The following is a 20,128-nucleotide window of genomic DNA, read 5'->3' on the forward strand; positions in this document are numbered from 1 at the left end:
AACCGAAATGGGCCAGGATTATAGATATTTTGAGAATTTTATGTGAACTATGTATTTTGTATTGTAAAAACTAAAATAATAGCAAGGGCTATTTTATTATAGGCTTATAGACTTTTAATGGCAGAGTTCGAGGAATATGAGGTTGAAATTCATAATCTGTTGGCGCAAACGCTTTTTTGATGAACTTATGTAAGTTTCTCAACCTTACGCTCATAAAAATATTAGTCTTGGAAAACAAAAGTGTGCATTATATGTGTGATATTAGAGATAATATAATCAGAATTACTTATAATCTCTCCCTCCATTGTTCTTGATAAATAAAATCAACTCATTTATATACAAGCCACTTTCCTTTTTTACTATCTTCTCTTTACAGATAGGCCACCCATGGACCTTAAAGTGCATATCGACACAATTATAATGCTGCTCGTAAATTGACAGTTATGTCGGTATAAAAAAGTGTAAATAATAGAGAGAAAAAGATACTAAGCAACGGTCGGATTATGAACCCTAAAAAGGGCGGTCAACAGTGTTGGGTAAGTGCTTTTCTAAACACTTTAAATAGCTATTTTAGTAACTGCAACCACTTTTACTCAACACATGTCGTTCCCGTTGTTTGCAGTTGTATTTATAGTGTGTTTAGTTGGCAAAGTGTCAGCGGCCACAACGAAAGCTATTTTTAAACCTAAAAACACACACCTTCTCCCGCTTAAACTGTTTGCACAAGTGTGCGGCTCATATGTATAGTGAGACAGTTATGTGTGGGCATGTGTGGGGTCATTGAGGCGTTATCGACCAGTGCGCTACCTTATAGACACACACATATACACATAAATAAAAAAGTTACAGTTAGAAATAATGCAGCATATTTATGCACACTTTTGCTTCTTTTTATATGACTTTGTGTGTGAATGTATGTTTGTGAATGTATGTGTATGTGCTTGCCTGGCTTAGTTGCAGGCGCCTTTGTGTAACAGCTGTGTTTAGCAGGCTCACCGTGTAACAAATGCGCCTCGACCTCGACCTCATTTCGTTGGCAGCCGCCTTGCTAAAGGCAGCCTGTATGGGATAGTCGAGTTGAGTTGTTGTTGTTGTTTTTCGTTTTGTTTCAATCTTAAATTGTAAAGACAAAATGTACAGCATAGTAAAATACAAATTTGTTGTTGTTGTTTAGCGTTACTACAATTGTTGTTTGTCGTGCCTATCGTGGCAGTGATTTTTGTTTATTTTTTCAAGGTTTTTTCCCTACATTTTTTTATTTCAAATTTCTTTTACGAAAAGTTTTCTGCTTTTACCCATTCTCCTTCGCTGCGACACAAAATTTTTATTACACACTCTTTCACGCGCACTGCCATATTGTATTTTTGTATGTATATATATATATGTGCATATATATTTGAAGGTGCGTTTGTTCGCGCGTATGTATTTTTGTTGTTTGCTGCCACGCCCATTAGTTTTGCCGACAGACGACATTGAATTGCTCAGCGCAAGCGACAAAAAGAGAAAAAAATGCAAATGGACATACCAGAAGTTACTTATACGCCCAGTGGCACCGTTTCAGCAATGGGACGGGTGCTCGTATATTTTGCACTATAAGCAAATATACTTGTACATAGATTTGTTGGAAATTTAGGCTTGAAAAATTAAGTGAGAGCAGCAGAAATGTTTAATATGCATTCTTTACATAAAAATTATGGAAAATTTCAAGGATATTAAAAAAATATGAAAATTAAGATTTCTAAGACCAAAAAAAATATGAAAAAATTTTTTTAAATTGAAATTAAAGTTAAAATAAACAAAATATATGTTTCGGTTCAACTTGTTGCTAAAAAATATTGTTGTTAAAAAAATTATGGACAATTCAAAAAGTTTTAATAATTAATTAAATAAAGAAAAATATCAAATAAATATTTTTTCATATGATATGATATTAAATTATGTAAAGCGTTGCAAAGTTTTCTGGCTTAAAATTGAATTGTAATCAAAAGTTACTCATACGCCCCGTAGTACTTGTATCGCACTCGGTAGCTTAGGTGAATAAGCAGGGATAAACAAGAATTTTTAATGGCTTTTGGTATGGGTATTATAGTACGAGAAGGATGTATTCCATTTTATTGCGTGTTTGCAAAAATAAAAGTAAACTAATAACACAAAAAATACAATAAAACACCAACAAGAATATAAAAAAACAAAATTGGTTTTATTAAGTAGAAAAAATATAAACAAATAAAATAGGTAGAGTTTATTTTAATATTTAAGACTAAAAAAAGAGAATATTCAAAAAATAGTAAAAGAAATATAAAAAAAAGTATAAGGAAATAAAAAATATACACAATTATAAAAAAAAACAAATGCTATTAAGAACACTTTTCCGACAGATAACATTGCATTCAACGAAGTATCTGAAGGAAACTAAAATAATCTTAATTCATACGAAATTAAAATAAGCAATGTTACTCATACGCCACAGGTACAGATTCGACAATTGCTGGAAACTTATGTCTTAATATTAGATCATAAGCAAAAATTTGAAAAGGTACAATATGCGAACTAAAATAAAAATTGTAATTTAAAAAAAATTTAAAAAACAAAAAAAATTATATAAAAAATTGGATAAAACAAAAAAAAAATTTATAAAAAATTAGAATTTAAATAAGAATTAAAATTAAAGTTAAAGTTAAAATTTAAATTTAAATGATTATTACAATTAAAATTAAAACTAATATTTAAATTCAATTAAATTAAAGTAAAAATTTAAATTTAAATTCAAATTAAAATTCAATTTCAAATTATAAATATTAAAATTCAATATCAAATTCAAATTGATATTAAAGCTAATGCTGAAATTAAAATTATAATTAAATTAAAATCAAAATCAAAATTAAAATAGGAACTAAGATTAAAATTTATTTTAAAATTAAAATTAAATTTAAAATTAAAAAAAAAATGACAACTCATTTCTTTTTGTTAGAAGAAAGAAGAATTTTCAGCTCCCAAAATAAGCCACAATCATAAGAGTAATAAAACTCTAACACCACTTTTTTCATTTTTTCCCCCGACTATTGGTTAATGCTGTTCTCTATTCCTAACGCTAGTTGGCCGTTCGTTGTTAAAAATAGCAACCGACATTGTTGATTTTTTTGCTTTCGCCGCTGATTGTCATCGGCTGCGGAAACGGCGACTGTAGGCTGCCTACCACTCTTGTCGTATTCAGCTCTCTTCTTCTTTTATGGCAGTCTCTAAAAAGTTCTGAGCCGCTCAGGCATTTAGTTATTTGTTGTTCGCTGACTTTTCGTTATCACTGTCACTCGACGGTATTTTATTTGTGCCAGTTCACCAGTTCACCGGATCGCACAGCTCAATTCATTTAATGATCCTTATTTTTTTTTCTTTTTTCCCTTTTTTTACTTTCTTATTGTTGTTAGCACTTTTTTCCCGCTATTCGGCGCCAACATTTTCATTTAGTTGAATGTCATCGCTGGCCCCATAGCGCATCAATCAGCGTTGCATTGCGTGCTGTTGTCGAGTTCTGTCAACGCTGACCCACATCAATGTGCACTGTTGCGCCACGGCATTGTTTGTTAGCAGTCAGTGCGCTGGAAAGTTGTTGTTGGCGGCCGGAAAGCCAACTGACTTGACTTTACAATGGCAATAAATAGTATTTCTAGCTGAACCCTACAACTAGCACTAGTTGCTATTGTATCATTTTTTTCAGTGTGTGTCAGTTGGAGAAGCGCTACCGGACGCGTCCTTTGGCATGTCGGTTGCAAAATAGCGGATGTACGGCTTGGCAAGCGGGGTCATTTTGGATTGAGATAAAAATGCCCACAAACACACACAAATCTTTATGAGCTTGTCAATGAAGATTGGAAGGTTCAGTGGGAAATTTTGACATTTATCCGGCTGTGTTCCTTCGCATTGTTGCCAAGTTGTAGTATGATGCTGACATTTGATTGAAATAAGTCAATTTTCGCTGACGTCGGTTACACAAATAAGTTATTTTAGAGCCAAAACATGGCTTATGATTTTGAAATGCAATATCAATTTTGTTTCCTTGTTCTTATAATTATCGTGTGAGAACATCATCAGACGGTTTGACAAAATCTTGCCATGTTATAATGTGTGATTTGTTAGTATAATAAATAAATGAGCTTCTAGAACCAGCGCCGCCGTAGATTTCCTTACAAGAGATGATTTGGAAGTTTGGCTGGATAGCTATGATTTTGAGCCAAATTATTAATTTTTTTATGATAAAACCTCAGAGAAAGCAATGTATTTTTCTTTCCACACTCTCAGAATTAGATCCCTTTTCTGAAAGCTCTAAACTGGCCTAAAGAAGTAAGCTATGTGGTCGGAGTAACTAAAATTAGTATAAATTGATCGCCTAATTGTATGCAACATAATGAATGAAGGCTGCATAGAAAATGAAATTCATAGCACTTTGTGATTTACTACAAATTGTTTCTTCATTTACTTGACATATTGCTCTACATCAAAGTGAAAATTGCAGGTGTAAACGCATTTGTAAACCCTTTGAGAAGTGCAGTATTCACTAAGTAAAATAATGTGCAGAAAGAATGAGTCGCCTAAATGTATACTAGTTTTAATAAGCATTTTTCTTAGTTGCAGCAGATGAGACTAGTTTTGAAACAATATTTAAAAAAATCTCAATTGTCAGATTTCGTTAAAGGAAAGGGAACTATTAGACTAGACTGAAAGTAGGAAAACAAATATTTTTCAATTAACCCAAAAAGCCCAAAAATAAACTTTAATAAATGTTGAAGAGTACATAATTCAATGTTTTTGCATAGTATTGTCCAATTTCTGGCTATCGTGCCATAATTCTGACATTATTGGAGTCATGTAACATTAACTGTTTAGTGATGTTAAATGTCAAACAAATGAAATTAATTACAATTTTTAAGTTGTTACCACTAAAAATATGTTTTAGATGTGGTGGGAACGGATGTCTTTAAAATTTATTAATGTCAGTTTGACGTCATTGCGTTTGTCATAATATAAACCGTGCATTATTCAGTAAATCTAGCAGCTGCATATTCAGTCATCATTCTGTTATTATTGTTGTATGAAATTTCGCATTTTGAGAGGGTCGACATTTAAACTAAATTTTATAGAATTTCAACGTTTCCTTATTTTTCTTTTCGAGCCAATTGTATGTTATGATTTTTGGTTGATGTCAAATTAAACTCAACTGAGTTTTGATGAAGTTGCTAGAAATTTTACTACTGTGCGTCTAGCGTCATTAATTTTGACAAAATTTGACTAACTAACTTAACTACCGGTTTTCATAATGTCAAATATAATGACAATCATAGTCAAACCAGTGGAAAATTGTTGTCATTTATTTCTATTATATTTTATGATATTTTGTTGATGTAAAATTCAACTCACTTGACTGTATTTCGATAAAGTTTCTAGAAATTTTTCTATTGTCAGTTTAATGTCATTGATTCAGACATAATTTGACATCTATAAACCTCGCATAAAAATCTTATAAACTTCCCATAACTAAAAATATATGGTATAGATAAAAATTATATCTAATAAGAGTAAACAATTTGTGAGATCTTTTGACCTCAGTAATCACCGGTTGTGAAATTTTAACTACTGGTTTTCATAATGTCAAATGTAATGACACTCGTAGTCAAACCCGTGAACAATAGTTATCATTTATCTTTCTATTGTATTTAATGATATATTATTGATGTCAAATTCAACTCCATTGATTTTTTTTCGATTTAGTTTCTCGAATATTTTATTTTATTTCGCAAACTTATAACAAAACATAGTTTTTTATCATATCAATCGTTTAATAAATCATTTCTCCGCACCCACTTTGACATCGTTTTGCTTCCTTACCCAACCCAAATCTTCATCATTTTCATCATCTTCATTTCCGCTCCAATTCTGTGGTACTACAGAACGTCAATTGTTTGTTTGCAACAACAACATACAAAACAATACACACATACATACGTACAACAGTTGGCAGTTATCGCATGCGCTCTGTCAAGTCAACTAACCAACACCGCTGCTGGCCTTTTTCATGGCAGGACATCACAAATTTACACACACGTGCCCCGCCGCTATTTATTGCTCGTTTATTGGGCCATTGAAGGACTCGTAAGTGCCTAGTTTTCAAAATTTGCTCTCGTTATTATTTTGCGGACCTTTTGTTATTTGTATCAGCATTTGTATTGACTTCATTGAGTCGATGGCGGCTTGACGGCATAGAGTGAGTGAACGAGTGAATGAATGACTGAGTGACTCGGGGCTCGCCCTGAACTTCAAAATAAGCATAATGGGAATGTCTTTACTTTGGAAAAGATACAGAACGTATTAAGCAGTGTGCCTGTTTGTGCTCACATACGAACATATTTGCATATATGTAGTATGTATATAATATCAATATGACTATTTTATTAAAAAACAAATCGTAAATAAATAAGTTCTTTCCAACTTGAAGGCATCCATTTGAAGTTACACACACACACATATATATATATCCAAATATGCGTGTGTTCAAAGTCACTTTGTCATATATAAATTTTTTGCCTGCTTTTAGGGGCGCTTCCCACTTTGTTATTGAGGAGCATAGCAAAATTGCGTTTGATAATCAAATATTATTGCTAACTTTATTATTTGACAATTTGAAGCTAATATATTTAGCTGTGACTTGTGGCAAATTTGTTATGTGCGATTTCTTCATAAATCGATTTATCTAATAAATAGATAACTGCATTGCACTAAATGTGCAGTTAAGCGATGTATGGTTATGGTTGAGTTTTGTTATTTTTGGGTTAATAAACCAATATTTGGATATAAAAAATATTTTTCGTTGCCTCTTGTTGGCTAATAAAATTGTAATAAAAAATTTCTCAAATCCATGATTTTAAAGTTTCGCAACCGCCATTAATTTAAGCTTTTGCTAAAAAATTCTGCAATAAAAGCTTCTGTTGGCGCTGTGCTGATATTCTAATAATTCACCATGCGATTTTGATATTTAGAGAGTCGAGTTTAATAGCTCATTTTGAAGACAAAACATTTCTAAAAATATTTGACATACCATACACCTGTTTACTATGATTTTTTAATAAAAATGGTCGTGAAACCAGTCTAGCGAGTGATGCCTTATGGTTGACAGGGAATATGTGTCAAAAAATCAAAATGATTTCTGGGCCTATAGGGGTCAAGTTAATTAAGGTTTACTGACCGGTTATCACGCCATACATAGACCTACTGGTCCTTAGTAATGCCAGATGGAGATACAGTTTAATTTGAGCTGAAGTATTTCTATAAATATATATATCTAATTTTGATACTTCATTTAGTCACTTGAACTGCGAAGCTCTTAGATATCTAAGCCGAGTTCAAAATTATGCTGGACAGAAGGAGGTGTTCCAGCATCTCTCACAAGCCTACGTCTCTGCACTTTCTGCATATATAGTCGTTACTTATAACCATCCGGATCGCTTGTAATGTCAGTAGATTGTGATCTGTCATTAGGCCAACAACCGTCGTGTAGTCCTTTCGAGACCGTGTGAGTAAAAATAATACGCGTTTTCCTTCAGAGCTCTTGAAAATGATCTTAGCGAATCTGCATGACCAATTTGTCCTGATCCGCCTGTCAGCCCTTTCGGAGATTTGTATATCGTTTTTACTGACTTCCGTATTTTCTATACTGTTGCGGTAGCCACATGGATGGCACTTTTGGCAGTACTATAAATATATTTTATATTCAATATTTTAGCAAGAAATGAAATGAAAAATTTAAACACATTTGTGCATTAAAGGACTAATTTTAATATTATAAGTTTTTTACTTATATTTTTTATAAAAATTAGCAGTAAGAGTTCTGTTGTGAGGATTTAAAGCATTTTAACTACTTTAATGAAGACACAAGAAATTATAATAAAAGTGTAGTATGCCACTATAGGGTTAAAATTTTAAAAATCAAGAGTAGATGAATACTGTGTTCTATTACATCACTCTAAAGTGTTGACTTCACTAAAAAATGTTAAAAAAAATTTAAGTAAAAAGGTTTTTTGATCTACACAATATTTATTTAGACACCAAAGGCTTAAGATTTTTTTGGTTTGGTAACAGGAAGTCGTTATAAAATGGAAATTATTTGGAATATTATAACCACGCCCACCACATTATTTTTTGTTTTTTCAAAATAGATTAGAAATTTACGCGTTCACTCAAAGGTTAATTTTTTTTTTAAACCATTTGGAATTTTTTTTGTACAAATACATTGTGGGAGTACTAGAGGGTTAATCCTGTTTTTTGTTTGTGTGTTGTTTGATAATCACAAATTTATTATAAAATATTCCAAAGTAATTATAGCATATATCTTAATCATCATCGGCTGTGTTGTTTTTCAAGTTAGAGTAAAATTAGTACTTGTGTGCATTAGGGGGTTAATTTTTGTAACTCATTTGTAAAGAAGTGGCTAAAAATTATACTACTGTAGTGGTGTCTTAAGGAATATTAGCCATTTACCGAATATCAAAATTTTGTTTCTAATAAAAAAACATATATGGACAGTACAGGGTTACATTTTTTACACCTGTGAATTGCTGTTGAAGCTATTTGCACTACAATATATTGTAGTTTTTGTTTCCCATAAAAAATATTATATATATAATATTTTTAAATTTTTATTTCATGAATATAATTCTTTACCTTTATAACGCCCAATTAAGCCGCGTTCACCAACTCACAGGTAAAAATTTAGCAGTAAATGCAGACAAATCTCCAAACTGTGGCATGCCACAATATTTTAGAGCCATTTGGTAGAAAAAAAAACCATTTAATCCATAGTAAAAGCAAATATTTGACAACTAAACTTAGCAAGGAAGAGAGAGAAGGAGAGCGGGAGAGCGGCTGCAAATCTGCAACTGATGAACTGCAGACAAGCATTTGCTGCTTGGTTGGCGAGCAGCAGCAGCAGCACCAGCATTTTTTCTACAGGCACTCAAACGAAATAGCTAAGCTGCAGACAATTTTGTTAAGCTGGACAAATCCGCTTGAATGCGCAACAACGCTGGCGACCAGACGTTGGACCCACACATATGTCACTATGAACGTTTAAATGTATTTGAGAGTACACATATGTGTATGACATGTGTATGCCTGTGTATATCTGAAGCGGATTTAATGAAACGTGGCAGTAATATTCATACACAAACAAAGTGCTCAAATACTTTTAGAGCGTGGAGGTAGACTCATACGAATGTGTGTATGTGTATTTGTTTAGTGCATTAGCTTATGTGTGGCTGTTTTTTTGCGTCATGAAAAAACCATAATCGTACATACATACATATAATAAATTAGAGATGAGTTGTGAAGAGTTAAGCGCATAAGTGGTGATGGATGCTCGGACTGTCGGTCTGCCAAATCCATATACATACACACCTAAACAAATACATATGTACGTACATTACAAGCTCTCGTTGAGCATTCAGCACGCTTGAGCAATGCACATTAAGCACTAAGCAACCTGATGGACCAAATTAAAACCTAATAAAGTTGCTTATCACCACACCGTAATCTGGGATTCTCTTTTGTATGACAGCTAGAAAATTGTTCAAAAAATATGTTTCGGACTTTTTTTACGCTCATTCTTTCATTTTGCGTACGCTTGGGCGCTTTAACGCTTGTAGCATAATTTTTTTTGTGTTTTACTCTTTTTGGTAAGCATTTGATTAAGCGTTTTAGTTAGCTTCGTTTAGAATACCAGTGTTGCCAATTGACTTTGTATTTAGATTTTTGTGACTTAATATATAGTTTTAGGTTGTTTTTTTTTTCAACATTTGGATACCTTGTACAGAGTATATTAAGTTTGAAGCGAAACTTTTAACTTAGCTCTTATAAAAAAATATATATTAATTATTCGCGCGAAAAGCTGAGTCAGTTTAGCTATGCTCGTCTGTATATACGCGAAATAGTTCCTCACTTTTTGAGATATTGATCTTAAATTTTGCATACGTCCTTTTCTCCCCAAGTAGCTGCGCACTTGTCGGAAGTGCCAATATCGGATCACTATAGTATATAGCTGCCATACAAACTGACCGATCAAAATCAATATCAAGATCTTTTTATACAATTTAATGCTATAAGAAATATAACTGTGAAGGGTATTATAGATTCGGTGTAGCCCAAGTTCCGCTTGTTCTTGTTTTTTTCATTTTTTTTTTTTTTGTTAGTTTTTCGACTGTTGAATTTTGTTGTGGCCAAAAATGATAAAAGCTTCCACATAAATCAAAAAAGTTATTTTAGATTTGTTTGCGCAAAATGTAAATACTAATCTGCGGTCAGACAAAAGAACTCAAAGCTAGGGTAAGATAAAAGAGAGAAGGTGAAATAGGGACAATTGTGAGCCTGTATGTATGCAAGGAAGTCGAATTAACCCTTAAATGAAAAAAAACAAAGTTACTCCAGAATAGCGAGTGAAACTGCCACAATATTTGGTATGAGAAAGTAAGTACAACAGCAACAAACAACAAAAAAAAGGACAACGATAACCATTACTATGAAAATTAATTCCACGAAACTTATACCTATTATTTCATTTATAACTGCATCTGCCTGTGTTTGTATGTGCGTGCGTGACTTTGGCCAACCCGTGTACCGCTTTGAGCGTCAACAGCTGTGTTTTTATTGCTGGCAGCATATTTTTGTTAATTAACTGACAATTAAATGTAAATTCACTGCTCATTTATTAAACTATTTCGACTTGTAGTGGTGTATGGCAAATTTGTCTAACGGCATTTGCGCATATTAATGAGCATACATACGCTGCGCTGCTCATAACGGTAAATATACATGACTACCGTGGAAAGTTAAAGTGTTGCAGATTGTTAACAAGTTAGAAAGTTAGTTGTTGCAAGATGAAAAGGAAAGCTTTTAATTTAATCAGAAAATTAATTATTATTAAAATATGTTGATATTGGAAAGAATTGTAGTTGGGAGTGATTTTTACATATTATTGAATATATTTTGTGCTAATTATGTCCTTGAGAAATTTGATTACCCTAAAAAATTAATGGAAAACAGCGTTCAGAAAAGTGTAGCATACATTTCGGCGCCCTGTGAATCAGGCTTGTTGAACAATAATATTTTTACTCAGAAGTAGCAAAATAACATTAATTTCAATGCACAATAGCGACGAAAATGAGAAGTCAAGATTTAAGGGACACTCCCTTTCAAACTTTCTTCGATCTAAGAAGATCCAAAAAATATCAAACCCCATGTAGTGTTTAGTTACGGTGCTATGGTCTCCAGTCGTTCGAGTTCTAATGTTATATCTTAATCACACTGCGCTTCTCTCTCATTTTAGGGGCTTGAAAAGGATTTTTAAATCTGTAGTTGATGTTCTTTTGTAACAACTTAGCCATCGGCGCGCCCGAAGGAAAATTCTTTTATGTTTTGTTAGCCAAAAATGGAGATAAGCTATTAAAAGTTAGTGTTTCTATTTAATAATTCGACAACATACTAGAAATATGTCAATTAGAAGGGGTTTTTTTCCTCCTTAATCTAGATAGCAACTAAGTGGCATGCTATGGTAAAAAAAAACTATTTATAGATTATATATTTCATCAGTGACGTGAAAATTAAAGCGTATTTTCTATATATATATTAAAATATTAGATTTTGGGTAAAATACTACTCATCTTTTGTAACAACAGGGTTCGCAATTATACAATTTTTATAAATTATATTTAACTTAAAGCTTGATAGCTATTAAGCTAAAGCTAGAAAGACATCTTAAAAGATTGGATGAATATATTAGGTGTGCGACTTTGCTAAAATTTATATTTAAGTACAATTTTATTTTGCAATCTTAGTAAACACTTATACATGTGTTGAGTCGGTAAAAATATCGTTGCTTATTCAATAGAAAATTGTTGAGTTCGATTCTAACGTCATCAATTTGGCCATGTAGTCTTTATTATAAGTTATGCGACTCTTCCAAGTTTTATAAACAGTTATTGATATCTGACTGCGGTTGTTGAATCACTTGGTTATCTACTTGAGTGTTGTAAACTAACGAGATATTTTTAACTTTTTTATATAACTCTGTAACCACCATTTGTGGTATGCGTCTTCGCTAAAAGTGCGCCTAACATCTACAACATTTTTTTGCCCACAAACATTTTTAATTTTATACTAAGCGTAAGGAAATAATTTAGAAAAATTTTCCTCGAATTAGCTTCAACGATAAATGCTTACATATGTACATACAAAAATAATAAAAACAAAACCAGCTGCAACTGACATGGGTTTTAGGCTGTTTTATGCTTGAAAAGCTTTAACCTGATTTCCAAATAATGGAAAAACTAATAACAATCAAAGCGATGAAATGAAATAAAATTGCAAAAGACAAGCAGATAGTAAGCGGGCTGCTGAACATTGAAAAGTATGCAAGGCGAGATTTTAATTAAAATATGAAGCAAACACCAGCGCAACATTTTCCACCTAAAATGCTACAATAGATGTGTGTGTGCAAACGGGTGCTTCTTCTTAATTTCACAATAGTATTACCGAAGGGCTTTTGTTTTGATATCTGTTTGCAGCATGCAACTGACAAATGTACGAGCGATGGGGTGGCCGCATTTAATGCGCTGCATGCGGCAGAATATCAGTTCCCACCTAAATGAAAGTGAAAAAAAACACAAAGCAACTCAGGAGAGTACGCATACACACATAAAGACACACGCTTGAATGCTTTCAAATGAATTCCCATAGGCTACGAGTCAGCGCTCTTCATTGTTGTAAGATTTCAACGCAGATTTTCATTATTAAATTTTTATGCTTCCGTTCACACATCACCGGGCTCCCAACCAAAGCGTAGGGCTCACCGCAGCAAAGAATAAGAGACAGTGAGAACAGAGACATGCAGAAGAGATAGAGTTGATAAATATTTATGTTATTGAAATTGAAATGAACATGACTATTGCAGTTTATGCACACAAAGTAAAAAAAATATTATAAAATATAAACAAAAAATTACTAAAAACAAATAAATAGAACAAAAAATTTAATAATTTTTTTTTTTAAATAAATAATAATAAATTAAAAAAATGTGAATATAAAAATTTCTTGCTTTTGACGAAAATATAAATTAATTAAAATTAATAAAAATAGTTAATAAATATAAACAAGCTTTGTTTATAAAAAATATACCAAAATAAAAATCACTAAAAATAATATTAAATTAAAAGAAACTAAAAAAGAAAAAATATAAAATGTTTATTAAAAAACAAATCTAAAAAAAACGCAATAAAAAACATATTATTAAAAAAAAGGTATTAAATGTATTAAAGATATATTTATTAAAAAGAAAATAAAAAAATAAAAATTAACTTAAAATAATAATAATAATAATAAAACTTTGTACAAAAAAAAAATAATTTATGAAGTAAAACTATATTAAAAAATCAACAAAAAAAAAATTTAACTTAAAAATATATTAAAAATATTTTACAATTTGTTCGAAGAAAAAAAAATACATATAATTTAAAAGAATAAGAAAATAAAAAATTTAATATACAAAATAAATTTAAGTAAAAAGTAAAAAGGTTTTGTATATATTTTTCCGGCTATTATTTTTAAAGAGTTTCAATATTGCACACACTCACTAATATTTGCATTCTCAGTTCTGCGTACATTAACTTCACCGCTTTTTATCTCTCCATGTTGTCGCTTCTCACTAGCGTATAACACAAAAGTGAGATTTCCGTCATTCCCATACGATCAATTTGCCAAATTCAATTAGGAGCGCACACTGCCATGTATACATGCACATTTGCATAACGCGTTAATGCTTTGATTTTGCGCTGCATCTTACTCACTAGTCGCTTTATTGTTGCTTTTTGGCATTATGCTCTGCTATGGCAGTTATCTGCATTCGCCACTTCAAATGAAGTCACATATTGGCTGATTGTTATTTTTTCTTTCCTCTTCCGATACTACTTTCTTTTTATCACCTTCTTGCTGTTGCATATTTCATGTGGAGTGCGCATTTATTTCGAATACTTTACTCTTAATTTCATTTTGATTCGTTTATAAGCAGCTCGAATGCTTTTGTTATTTGATTTCCAAGCTGTTTTTATTTGTATTTTTCTTGGAATTTTGTCACTGGAATTAACTCATTAAAGGTAAATTTGCACTTTTGCTACTTCCTAGAGGTGACTGAGGTGCTTTTGTATACCTTTTCGCTGCTTTGAAGCGATTTGATTGAGCTTAAAAATAGTTTAAAAAAAACAGTAAGTTTGTGTTTTAAGGTTGGATATGATTTGGTTTGGAGGCTGATTTTCCGTCGGGTTGAGTTAGCACTTGAACAAATTTAGTCATATCTTTTGTGAAATTTACGTTCCCGATGACGATGTTCTCATTCCTTCACTGTTGAAGCGATAGTGTTTTGTAAGGTTCATTAAAAGCACAGTAAGTTAGAATACTTATAATCTTTACTTTTTAAGATAAAAAGAACTTTGTTTAAGAGTGCATGGCAAAGTAGTAAAGGTATTTTTACTCATTCTTTGTCCGAAGCTGATAAAAAGAGTGGCTATATACAGTATATATCTGATTTGAGAGCCTATGGTATCCATATTACTCAGATATCAATAAAGAAATATCTGCCCGACAACTTTAGATATTACGGAAGTGGAAAGTGTTTGGAGGTTTGAGTTACTGTATTCTCGATCATGCTTGATTTAGTCTCTGATAATGTGAACTGATACATAAGAGTTTTTCTAAATTCGTTTACTATCATTTAATAGGCTAAAGGCATAAACATTGTTATACCCTGAACACCCAGAAGGAAATGTCGTGACCCTATAAAATATATACATACTTGTACATGATCAGCATGATGAGCATGATGATGTCTGTCCGTCTATAGCATATAGCTGTCATACAAACTGAACGATCGGAATCAACTGCTTGTACGAAAAACTCCTTGATTTAATGAGGTATCTTCACGAAATTTGGCATGGATTATAGTCTAAGGCAACAATGTAATCTTTGAAGAAATTGTTCAGATCAGAGCACTATATCATATAGCTGCTATACAAACTGAACGATCGGAATCAAGTTCTTGTATGAGCCTTTGTATTTGTGAATTATAGCTTCGGTGAAACCGCAGCTAACTTTTTTTCTTACTTTCAACTAACTTCATTTAGAGCCAACGAATTGGTGCTACGGTACGTATGAGTTACATATTTAATGAATTAAGTGTTTCTCATGCGATATAAATGCGGATTTCAATGTTTATTTCTCTATTTTGCAATGAATTTATATTAATTTGTTAATTGGGTTCCTAAAATAAGGTTGCAAATTCGCTTTGAACATTGTCAATGGTTATATAATTGAACAGCTTAAATTTTTAATATTCTATTTTTATTCCACGGTTGTGCTGATATTGCAAATATTTAGACCGTTTCTTAAAGCTACGAGGCTAAGTGCACACATTCAGATGGGAAGGACTTACAGCCATAGTACGATAGTTAGCTTAACACGTAACCATATATGCATATACATATGTATGTTAATGGGTGAATAAAATTGTGTGAGTGGAGTACAACTTTTTATTTAACAATACGGGAACCTTCAAATAGGTTGTAAAAAATATTTCTTTAGAAATCCATAAACTTATATATAAGGCGATAATATACCAAAAACAAAAAATAACTCTCAAAATGAAAAAAAAGCTTGATAATTATTTCTTAGCAGCTTAGCGATTTAATCGGCGCCTAACTCCATCAATTGGAACGCTCATCATTATTCAAATCACAAAATGAAAAAAAAATTCGCTTTTATATTAGCCTGGATTAAGTTTTTATACAATTTTTAAATCGTTGTAACGATTTTTTTGAGTTTTTAAATATTTTTTTGGCATTTTTATTTATATTTTTTTATGCACTTACAGCCGACTTAATTGCGTACTAATTAAAATTCCTTTTGTGTGCCAGCAACAACAACAAGAGTAGAAAAAAAACAAAGCAAATATGCGCACACAGCAAAATAATTTGCTTGTATGCAAACAATGAACTGAAGTGCAAGTATGTTATATTAAATTCGTTGGCACACAGAAACGTGTGTGTATGGTACGTGTATGTGTGCGTTTATAATTCACAGTTGCTGGTAAATTAAAAATTTAATTTACACGCTCGAAAATAGCAAACAGATACGCATACAGACTGGGTGTGACTGCATACATTTACTAGCATTAAGACCCTGTAGGAAGGGAGTGAATAATTGTGAAAAATATTTTTAAATAAAAAATTAAAAATATATATGTAATTCAAATAATATATTATATATAAATAATATAAATAATAAAACCTACAAAATAATAAAAACAAAAATGTTTATTTACAATAGTAAAAATTAATTCGCTCCAAAAGTGGTTTTCGGCAGGCTTCATATAAATTTTTTTTTTAAATCGTAGTCAAAATACTTTTACACAGAATAATAAACAATATTAATTAAAAATTAAAAAAAAATAATAATTATTAATAAGTAAAAAAAAATTTTTTCTTGTGAAATGAAAATTCCACCGGATTTCTTGAAAAATGTTCATAATATATTCTTTCTCACTTCAAACGATCTAAATAGCTCTCTTTAAGTTTGCTATGTCTTAATATTTTTTTTGAATATTTTTCTCGCTATACCGCCAAATTTTCCTACAGCGTTTGCACCTACAGCTACCTATTTTGCTATATTGTTACTAGTGTGCTGCGATTAAATTTGTAATACATCCAACTCACACGCATTACAACTTGCTTAATCGTATTTTGTGTATGGTATTTTATTGCATTTAATGCAGCTGGCAGCGCTTGGTCGCTGCCGCTGTTGTGTGCACAAAACCGAAAACTTGGTTAAGTAAGAATTTTTTAATTAATTTCATTAAAACTGACAAAAGACGTAAAACATACACATAAATCAGTAAGTAAATAACATTATATAAATATTGTATTTTTGTATAAATATATATGTCACTAAACTGCAGAAAGCGGAAATTAAATAAGTATATATTAATTTTTGGAGCGACATACGTATCAAAAAGAGAAAAAGTGAACTTCTTCTCAATTTATAAACTGATTTGAATTGCAATGATTACATCATCTAAATGCAGCACGATTTCCGACATGAGTCAGTCACTGGAGAGAGATTTGAAGTTTATAACACTTTTTTTTCGCTTATTCAGCTTAGGAAAAGCGTTTTTCAGAAAACTTTCAAATTTTTTTAACGCGAAACTCTGCTTGAAACTTTATCTGAAATATTGTAGTACGTGCGCAACTTAACGGCAACTTTAATTTAATTCATATGTGATTTCGAACAGCAATTTTAATTGCAAACATTTTACTATAAAATAATTTGGAATATTTTTGAATAAAAAGTTTGTTGGTTAACATAATTATAGTTTTGATTAGATTTACTCGTTACCTTTAAATATATGCTTATAATTATCAACAAAATTATATATCCCCTGCATTTAAGCCACACATTAAAATATATAAATATTTATTTGTAAATCCATACACCCTTCTTGATTTCGATAATTGCCGACCTCTCTGTTTGTGGTTAGCCGAATCTATAATTTGGTTGATGCCTTCATACTAATTTTAGCCGAATATGTATCCTTTTATATATTTGTTTGTCGTATTTGTTCGTTTTCGCGCTGTCATTTGTCATTTTATGTGGCTGAGCTTGTGTGAACCTAATTAATTTGGCCGACGGTCAGTGCTAATAACCGATGATTGCAATTAAGTTTGTCGTCAAATGTCGCCAGCAGGCAGGATAACCATGTCAAAGCCAAAACAACAATAATACAAGTAATAACAAATAATTATGATTTTTTAAAAATGATTACAAATTGAATAATTTATTTTATATGTGTCGTATATAGGATGAAAGCACCCAAAACGAAAATGAAATAACAAAAATTATAATTTAATTATTTTTCACTTAAATTTCGGGTTTGTTAATGAAACAAGTGGGTTTTAGATTAAAAAATATGTAAATACTTCAATAGCGGTTTGTTTGAAATAAAACAAGAGCTTTCCTGAAGGCTCTCAGCAGTATATCGCAAAAACTTATATCAATGCTGAAGCTTTCACGAAAGCTTATAAAAATCTTTCATGAAAACTCTTAAAAATATATTCGCTTTCACCAAAGCTCATAGAAATCTTTCAAGAAAGCTGATATCATTTTATTTTGTTCATTTAAATTAAATTTGAAGCTTTCACGAAAGCTTATTAAATATATTTTATTTATATATAGCTTCTTTCATTAACTACTATTTCTACAAATCAGAAGTACACTAACTATCTTATCCCCATTAAATACAGGTAGATCTACCGAAAAGTAACTTCAAAGCTTCTAAGTGATAAAACGCAGAGTGTTCACCAATCAATTTGAATGTTAAAATATTTCTTCTCAAACTATATAACTCTACTTCACACTACTTAAGCTCAAGGTTGTATCTATTTATCGGTAAACAACAACAAGTTTTGCAGTTTTACTTTGACGGCATAAGCGTTCATATTGCAGTATTCTTCAGTGGATAGCTGTCGATATATGAAGAGCTTATGCGAATTTCTCTTCCACGATAATGCTCACATTAAGTTAATGCCATGTTCCTGTCAACGCGTAGCTGTCAGTGATTATGTAAGCAGTCAAGCCATTAACGCAATCCAACTCGAAAGCTCACGTGTGGAGCTTAGTGCAGATAATGTTTCTTGAGAGTAGTAATCTGTGAATGTGAGGAAGTGCAAGAAAAGTGCTTGATTTTACAATTGTGGCTTAAGTGTGTTTTCGATGCAAGACAGTATGTGTATATCTTCTAATACTGGTATAACCCAATATTCAATGCTACCAAGTCTAATTTTAAATATTTTATAAATGTTTCGCTACTGTGAATAATTCAAACTGTAAATGAAGATAGTCTTCTTGAAACACTGATATGGTTTGTTCGACTTGCTATTCTCTAACGCTTGGCGAATCGAAGTCCGCTCTTATTTCTACATGGTAGTTGAGTTTTGAATATGGAACTTCTTCCACTCTTAATGAGACAAGAAATATTAACTAATGTGGAACTCAAGTGGGGTTAAATATCCGCTTATGGTATTTATACCGTGAAACATGTTCGTATAGTCCCTTAGTTTTTGAGATATCGATCTGAAATTTTGCACACGTTTCTCTATCAACTGAGCAAAACTAAAGCTGCCTGACAATCAATAAGTGTGTTTTTGAGTTTAGAGCGCTAGAAAGAGGGATGTATAGTTTGTTTAACGTTTTACTGGACCTCTTGATTTGTACCAAAAAACATGGGAAGCGCAGAGAAAATGATCGGCAGGCATTTTTGAAAATAAATTTTTCAAGAAGTGTTGGGAATCAATAAAAATTTTTTATAAATTAAAAAAATTTAAAAATAATAATTTTTTTTTTTAAATAAATAAAATTATCAGAAAGCAATAATTTCAGAATTTTAGCAAAAAGCAATTATCTTTACCGACTGCACAATAAATTTTGTAAATTTTTCGATATGAAAATGTTCACTTGAGAGCAAGTACTCAGAATTCCATTATATTACTAAATGTAAGCTTTTAACACAAAAATATTTCAGCAACATTTAATTTGCTATTTTGTAACCTAATTTACTTTCTCGCATAAAATTAAAAGAAGAAGCACCTGCAACTATCTCTGACAACCACTTCCTCTTTGCTTCATATTTACTCTAATGAAATACTACCGCTTGCATCAGCTGCACACTTTTCGCGCACAAAATCGCATTTGCCTCAAATTAGCCGGTTATGCTAACAAAACTGGCCAAAAGTGGAAAATATTCAGCTGTGCGACTTGTGTTTGCCATGAAATATGAATAATTTCGAGTTGCGCGTTGCTCATACGCCGTGTCAGCCGCCACTGCTGCCTTGTCTGCTGCACACAGCGCTGTGTAGGTACAGCTTTACTTAAGAACTCGAACTAGTACTTGATGGCAAATGCAAACTTTAACTGTGTTATGTACATATGTATGTTTATCCTCCCTTCCCCTCTCTCTCTATCATCTGCCATGAGTGGGCAATCATTTCGGCAA

At 31.6% G+C, this 20,128-nt stretch overlaps 1 protein-coding gene and 1 long non-coding RNA gene across 3 annotated transcripts in view; one reads left to right on the plus strand and one right to left on the minus strand.

The window, feature by feature from the left end:
* LOC106619164 (mucin-22) overlaps window positions 1-20,128 on the minus strand; it is a 379,015-nt gene that overhangs the window by 135,421 nt on the left and 223,466 nt on the right. The window lies entirely within an intron of this gene.
* Window positions 1-20,128, plus strand: part of LOC138857220 (uncharacterized) — a 161,334-nt gene that overhangs the window by 89,770 nt on the left and 51,436 nt on the right. The window contains exon 2 of the long non-coding RNA XR_011396273.1: window positions 377-536. This is a non-coding gene — a long non-coding RNA (uncharacterized lncRNA). The remainder of the gene's footprint in view (window positions 1-376; window positions 537-20,128) is intronic.

Source organism: Bactrocera oleae, chromosome 4, assembly GCF_042242935.1.
Source record: "Bactrocera oleae isolate idBacOlea1 chromosome 4, idBacOlea1, whole genome shotgun sequence".
NCBI classification, from domain to species: Eukaryota; Metazoa; Arthropoda; class Insecta; order Diptera; family Tephritidae; genus Bactrocera; species Bactrocera oleae.